Source organism: Theobroma umbraticum, unplaced genomic scaffold, assembly GCF_002168275.2.
Source record: "Theobroma umbraticum cultivar Fairchild unplaced genomic scaffold, ASM216827v3 scaffold_239.1, whole genome shotgun sequence".
In the NCBI taxonomy this organism is placed as follows: domain Eukaryota; kingdom Viridiplantae; phylum Streptophyta; class Magnoliopsida; order Malvales; family Malvaceae; genus Theobroma; species Theobroma umbraticum.
In genome coordinates this window covers 1,095,316-1,102,812 of record NW_018397273.1, presented here as the reverse complement: position 1 = coordinate 1,102,812, position 7,497 = coordinate 1,095,316, and the positions used below count along the sequence as shown (strand labels likewise).

General features: G+C 29.7%; 1 long non-coding RNA gene across 1 annotated transcript in view; it reads right to left on the bottom strand.

Moving 5' to 3' along the window:
- The window catches only part of LOC110426918 (uncharacterized), a 14,668-nt gene that overhangs the window by 529 nt on the left and 6,642 nt on the right, over nt 1–7,497 (bottom strand). The window contains exon 3 of the long non-coding RNA XR_002446203.2: nt 180–325. This is a non-coding gene — a long non-coding RNA (uncharacterized LOC110426918). The remainder of the gene's footprint in view (nt 1–179; nt 326–7,497) is intronic.

Here is a 7,497-nt window from a genome sequence, read left to right as displayed (position 1 = left end):
CTCATCTAAATAAACATCCAACTCAGACTGTCCAGCAATAGAAATTGTTTCATTTTGAAACATTTTGAACTCTTATAATTTTTAAATACATAAACAACAAAAAAAAAGCAATTATCAAAATATAAGTAAAATAACATAAATTCTAATGTAATAAAATGTTAGAAAGAGATAAAACTTACATTAAAGATTTTTGATCCTTTAGGTTTAGTTCCCTCGCCTGTTTGCTTAGGCAAATTACTCATTGAGTGAGAAGAAATACTTGATGATGCACAAGTGTTGCTTACACATTCTTCAAAGAGGTTGTACAACTTTGGCTTCACATTTTCTAAATGTCCATGACAAGTAGAAGTGTCAATCTTAGAATACCAAAATTTTAAGAAATCAACCTTCAACCTTAGGTCAAGAATAGCTCCAAATGTAAGCATTACACTATATAATCTTTCCAATACTTGTCAAATTTCATTTTCATTTTTTAAGACATATCCTTGATAACCTCACTTTCACTATGCAAATTCTCATTTAAAATGGATTCAATTTTCCAAACTTGCATGAAATACAAGTTAGAAGTTGGATAAGATGAACCGGATATCAAGTTTGTGGTCTCATAAAAGTCTCCAAAAATTCACAAATTATCATTGCTCTTCCCCATTCCTCATTGGATGGATTATATTTATAAGTTTTATCAACAAATTGGAGACTAGCAAAAGCTTTTCGATATTTGATTGCACTTTCAAGCATCAAATATGTTAAATTCCATCTAGTTGACACATCTAAATGTAACCCAACACTTACATCAATGCCAACTTGTTGAACACATTCTTGAAACTTTTTCATTCTCCTATCCGATACCTTTACATAATTCACACACTCTCTAATTTTAAATAATGCTTCATTGACTACTTTCAAGCCCTCTTGAATAACAAGATTTAATATATGAGCACAACAACGCACATGAAAAAATTCACCATCACAAATCAAGCTAGTTTGTAAATGAAGGTGGCCTTTCAAGAGAGCTTGCGTGTTATCATTAGCAGAAGCATTATCTAAAGTGAGGGAGAAAACTCTTTTATCTATTCCCTATTCTTTCAAACAATCAAACACAATGGCAACTAATTGAACTTTAGTGTGTGGAGGAGGCATACAATAAAAGTTAAGTAACTACATAACTTTCAATTTTTATTGACAAAGTGAGCAGTCAAACAAATATAACCTTCAAAAGTAGATGTTGTCCATACATCAAAAGTTAAACAAATTCTATTAGGTACCTTGACTATAGCTTGTTTAAGTTTCTGTTAAATGAATCCTCCAGACATCAGATACAATAGTGTTTCTAGAATGCATCACCACGTCTGGATTTACATATTGAGCCCAAGCTCTAATCTTATTATATTCAACAAAAGCATAAGGCGAGTCATGCTTAATTATAGCTTCAGCAAGCATGTCACATGAAATCCTAAGATCAAATTTTCTAGTCCTTACTTTCCCTTCATGATCCATAAGCATTTGATGTGGATTAAAATATGAAATAAATTTACAAGAATCAATGCGACGACGCAAATGTGAAATGCCATAACTAGAGCCACCGGTTTTAGGACCAACTTTATACTCCATTTTACAACCATTACAAGTTGTCTTTTCTACTCTATCTTGCTTTTTGCCTATTTTAGTGAAATAACTCCAAACATTCGAAGTTTCTTTTTTTACCTTTTTACTCAATTGTCCAGAATCAGATATATGGGATTAAGAGGGAATTTCATCCTCATTCAAAATTTTCACATCATCATCCAAATTTACACAATTTTCAACTGATTGATCCATCATCATTACCTTCAAATAACATACACATAAATAATAAATATTAAAAATTTACATGAACGAACAATAATATTTATTTATATATGATTAAATAAAGTATAAATAAAATAAACAAGGAGAGAAAAAAGTAGTAATTAAAAGTGGGTTCAAATATTTATGGGTTAGGAAGCCTAAATCAAAACCAAGCATCTCCCCCATCTCTATATTTATGTGTTGGGACAAGTTGTGAAAGAAATAAAAAAGATTACAAAACCATACAATTCAAGTGGGAATTAAATGTGGAAACAAAACGAGCAACAAATAAGGACAAATAATTCAGGTACTAAAAGTCTAAAACATATGAAATAATATCTTACTAAAAAATATTTCATGTACTAAAAAAGATGATAGGTGCTTGTTCAAGGAAGAGGATATACTTGCTAAAACAAATGCTGGAAGGGAGGATTGGCATTTACAATATTTTTACTACGTGGCCTTATGTTAAATGTAAATAACTAGAGATGATTTCAGCAGTGATTTGTATATATAATTATAGGTAAATTGAGGCCTTTTTTTCCTATTTTCAATGGAAAAAGAAATATTAGAAAAAAATTATTCAACAAAAATTACATTTGTTATTTATATACAAGTTAGTTTGGTTTTCTAGTTAAATTTCTTTCCTTCTGCTTGGATGCAACACGGTGTTGCCTTATTCCTATATTTAATTTAAATATAATTATTAATTTATCTTTTCAAAAAGAAACATGTCAAATAGTGATAGTATACAACAAATTCCAATAGGTAATTAGAATTTCTTTTGAAAGGCAGCTGATTAGAATAATTAATCATCATTTTCGTAGATCTATATCAACAAACTACAAAACAATCCCAAACCAATCTTCAATTACTTGAAAAAAAAAAGAAAAGTAAAAGTAGCAACAGTCAACAAATAAAGCATATATAAAGAAGAAAACAAAAAAATATTGAATCATAAAAAGAGAGAGAAAAAGAGAAAAACATACTTTAAAATATAATGTGTTTGCAAAGAAATCAAAAAAAGGAACAGATCATTTAAGATCTAAAAGTATTAACTTCAAAAATGCAAAAGATAGATAAATAGAAAGAAAAAAACAAAATGAAAGAAAAAAAGAAGAGAAGGAGAAATCGGATGTGGACATGCGGTGATGAAGAATTGAAGATGGTAGCAAACTAGTGTAGAGTGAACGAAGAAAAGGGGAAAAATGGGGTGGTAAAGTGAGTTGGGTAGTTGGCAAAGCAAAAAAAAAGAAAGGGAGCTAGACCAACTGGTGGACTTGGCCATTTAAATTTTTTTTTCTTTTGGCCTACTAGGTTGGCCCGGCCTAACCTGAGATAACCTAATATCCAGATGGACTAGCCCATCTAGGCTCGATTTTAATATGGGCTTGAAAAATTCAAACCCAACCCATCCTATTTTTAATAAAAAATAGACCATCCAATCGGTCAGGCCCATTTTGACAAGTTTAGCTCTAAAAGGGGGTAGAGAGGTGGAGTTACTTTTTGTTTAGAAAAGGAAAGGCTACGACTGAAGAAAAGAAAAAAAAAGAAAGCAAAGAGAAGAGAAAGCATTTAGAGTTAGGGTTTGGGAGTTCAATAGGCTAAATGACGTTGTTTCTAAGGACACCAAAGGAGGAAAGAAAGAAACATGGGCTATTCAATGTTTGGAGTCTTCCAATAAAGCCAAAGACCCTTGGGTCATATATTCGGCCCGTTTTATAGTTTTTCAGTTTAGCCCAGAGTCCATTGAGCTAGGCTCTAGCTCGAGTGAAAGAGAATGGAGCCCCTAGGTCTAAGATTTCGGGCTTTGTTGAAAGCCCAAATAGGTATGGACTCTTGAAGCCTTTTTTCTTAGCTAATTGGGTTTTTTATGTGTTGAATCTTTTTCATTTAATTATATGGGCTATTGCATTTATTTGTTTAGTTCTTTTTATGTGATTGCATTTTTATAAATATTATTTTAATATTGTTTGTTAACTTTTATTTTTTTGAAAAAATATTTACATGAGGAAAATGATAAAATCAAAATTGCTATGTCAAACAATGATAAATAAATAAAATAAAGATATAGTTTAGTAAAGCTTAATATATATATATATATATAGAAAAAATATAGTGTGAAAGATAAAAATAAGTATATAGCTTAGTCAAGAAAATAAATAATACTTAGAATTCATTGATGCAATTATATTTTAAAATAATAAAAATAATAAGAATAATAAAAAACCCTAAACCCTAATGTTGATACTAAAAAAAGAAAGAAGAAATTAGAATATCCATGCTAAGAAAAATAAGTCATATTTTAAAATAATAATAATAATAATAACATAAACATAGGAAAGTATTATTTGATTTATTCCATGATGATGGAATCTTACTTAGGAAGCTAAAAAGTTGTTATTTTCGGGATGACTTTTCTAGGTGCGGAATTCGATTAAAGTTTTCACCAATGCATCAAGATAAACTCTAATCTTATATTCTAATATCTCGTTAATTCAAATAATTATCTCAAATATTTAAAAGAATAAATTCATAGAATATTTTATTAAATTAATATAGTTATTAATTAACTTAAACAATTATTAAAAATAAAAGATTAGTGGAACCAATTTATTTATTCAATAAAAGTAGTTTAAAAAATTAATAATAATACTCCAAAAAATCATCTATTTAAATAAAATGTTTTTAAAACATAAATAATAAGAATAAAAAAAGTGTTTAATTATATTAAAATATTAAATACATTACTATAGAAATTAGAATCAAAGAAATTATTTGATAAACTCGTTCATTTGGCATCATTCATGATTTTATCTTGACATGGCATATGGCACATTTATTTTGCTAATGAGGAGAGAACCTTGATGATGGGATTTTCTCGAAAGATTTGTAGAGATGAGTTTTTTTGGGGATATCCTTAAGTGAGAAAAACTTTTAGACTTTACTAAAGCATTGGGATGGTTTACGAATAATTTTTTCGATACATGATTTTTGTTTCTCATTTTTTAAAATTGGTAAATCATGACATCATTTCATAATTAGATCATGTGCATCCATAAGGTCGAATAATCAACCTTTGATTTAAAAAATAACAACACAGATAAAATAATAATAATAAATTAGAAAAAAAGATTAGAAAAAAATAAAAATATGTAAAATCAGGAATAAAAAAATATATAATAAGACATAAGAAGAAAGTCAAAAGCTAAGGTTAAAATAGGATAACAAATGATTAAATGGTACCATTCGTGGAACGGGCGTCACAAGGTGCTAATCATTCCTTGTGCATAACCATACTCTCAAACCTAATTCTAAAAATCACAGACCGAGCTATTGTTCTTCAGATGAACCTAAAATCAATTTAGGATCTTGTCGAATAAAATGAATTTAATAGATGACCAATCACACATAGATAAAAAAGACTGGTGGCAACTCCAAAATTTTCATATCTAGTGGTCGAATTCTTGAATCCACACATTATGATGTATGTTACTATAGATTCCAATATAACCTCATATAAACAAATATATGGTAACTTGATAACCAATTACGACTTTTAAATAATCAACCTATCATTCACAAAGTCACAAACAAAAATTCTCATCATTGGGAGTCCAAAGGGCAACAATGTATATATTAGCCACCATATAGCTCATAGTAAATCAAATAGCACATATATACCTCATTTAAAGGCAAGATTCACAATTCTAGTTCACACTAGCCTAGGCACAATTATTCTAGGCAAACACAACAATTATAGTTTACACATTAGCATTTATGCACATATATAACAATATGTCATATAACTCTTACTTTCAAACTTAAATCCCCACTCACAGTGATAGTAGGAATTTCTCCAATAGCTAAACTCAATTTTTCTCCTTGCTTCCTATTGGTTCCCAAGCCCAACAATGCCAAATAACTTTTTTCCCCTTTTAGACAAAACATAAAAATTTATACTTAGTATTTCAAATAATTTTCAGCACTTCAAACTAGCTCCACTTCTAACTACAATACGTAATCTACCTAGTTTCAAGTTCTATAATCAAAATATTCTTAAATTCTTACCTTAAGTGCTAGATTAATCAACTTAAATCCCTAATATCCAACAATCTCAAGGGAAATAGCAACAAAGCTGAAGAAAAACAAATTTCAAAGTTATGAACCAATTAAACCAAAAACCAATCAATGAAAAGGTCAATCTTAGCTCCATTAAGGTTTTTCAAACTCCAAAACACCTTATTCAAACTCCAAAATCCAAATATGGGATGTGGGGTTCAAAGGGCTAGAGCATAAGGGTGTTTCTCTTTTGTTTTCTATATGGACGGATTGCTTAAACTCTTTTTATTTTTACAAATTTTCATGCATCTATCGATAGATTAAGTGTATCTATCAATAGATTGCTCTTTAATTTTTGCACATCAAACTTCATCTATCGATTGATAAGCCCGTCTATCAATAAATGACAACAAATTTATTTTCCAATTACTCTTAGACTTGTATCCATCGATAGATTTGGCGTGCTCTATTGATAGATTGCATTCAAAATGCTTCATGTCGCTCACAGGTGAACATTTATCGATAATCAAGAAGAATCTATTAATAGATGTTCTTCAAATTGCTTCAAATTGCTTATAGGAAACATTTATCAATAGACTTAGAATATCTGCCAATAGATCATGTCCAGAATCTAAATTTTTACAACTCCAAATCTCCAAATTCATTTATCTAAGTCCTTAACTCACTTTCATTTCAATAATCACTTGAATAGATCACATGACACTCATTTCAATATACACGCAAACCCTTAATCAAACGCCAAATCATATATAATTCATAAATCAAAAGTTAACATTGTAGCCTAAGTACTATATCTAATATTCAAGTACCAAGCATATGTACAATATTATCAAGGATCTTCAAACATATAAAAATTCTGTTACTATAAGCCCTACAATCCAATCTGTAGTTGTATGGGAATTACAATTTTGAGATATTCATGTATGACATTTTGTTATTCATAATAACATTAAGGTAGTTCTTTATCCATAAGTTTATGATTTAAATTATTTTATATACTTATGTAGATAAAGCCCATTGAACTATATACGCCTTGCAAAGAAATTGTATTGGGATACAATTATGAGATCTTTATGCATTAAAGCATTATTCCTAAAAGTTCCAGATCATTGTATTATTGAGACAAGGCATCAATAATGCTCAAAGATTGGCACATGTTATGTTCCTTACTTGTGAAGTAAGTAATCGTTCTCATAGATTGAAGTATAGAGAAACTTAGAATTAACATGTGGGTGCTTGCCATGGGAGAGCGAGTTCACTGAACATGACCCACCATGAGAATGCATTTGGTACCTCACTCAAGTGTCTATGCAATACTTCTCATGTGTACGTTGTGTAACTACTCCCTAAACTTGAGACATCAGGTTGTTTTGTATGTGGAGCATTATGCTTTGACTTTATCCTTATGGGTGCCTAACCAAAGATGTCAAAACAGGATGGTTTTGGGTATAGCATGAAGCATATGAAGGCAAATGAGTGGTCAATATAGGAATCATCACCCCAAGTGATTTAAGGAAAAATGTCTCATCAGTCCTTGATTGACATTAGCTTAATCAAATCCTTGGCCAAGGTGATTAGGAGATTATG